Raw genomic sequence first — 610 nt, forward strand, 5'->3', positions numbered from 1 at the left:
CTGTCGCCGGCAGAGAGCCCATTAATAAGGCTTTCCAGCCTGTCACTTCCACGCTGAATCCTTTGAAAGCCACGCTCCTCTGGGCCCATTAGAGGGAGGAACTGTCTCTGCAGAAACATATGGGGCTGTCAGGCTCTGTCTGGCTGTTGCTCTGAAAGCTGCCGCTGATGTAGCTGTTTGCTGACAGCAGGGTAAAAGCCGCCTTGAGGAGGCTGTGAAGGAGGTGGGGGGCTTGGAAAGGGGCTGGGAGGACATGTCAGGTGAGCTGGGAGGGATGCTGGTAAACAGAGTGCTGGTAGGTGATGGGCTGCTGTAGGAGGCCAATGGGTTAAAAACCAGCCAAGGGGCTGCTGGGTTTAGAGGTACCTCTGATGGCAACTGGAATAAGCTGAGTGGTGAATATTCTGCAGCAGCAGGAGCCACGGCTGACAGCAGAGCTGCTTGGGCTTGTCTGGGGAAGGAGAGGATGTCAGCAGTGCTGGGTAGCTCTATGGGGACGGTGCAAGAGGGAAAGCACAATGCGGTTGCACGGCACTGGAGTTTCTCATTAGCCAGCACACTGCCCCCCCCCCCCACCCCCATTTCCCGAGACTCAAAAGGCTTTAATGGG

Source organism: Nestor notabilis, unplaced genomic scaffold, assembly GCF_000696875.1.
Source record: "Nestor notabilis isolate BGI_N333 unplaced genomic scaffold, ASM69687v1 scaffold12430, whole genome shotgun sequence".
NCBI lineage: Eukaryota > Metazoa > Chordata > Aves > Psittaciformes > Psittacidae > Nestor > Nestor notabilis.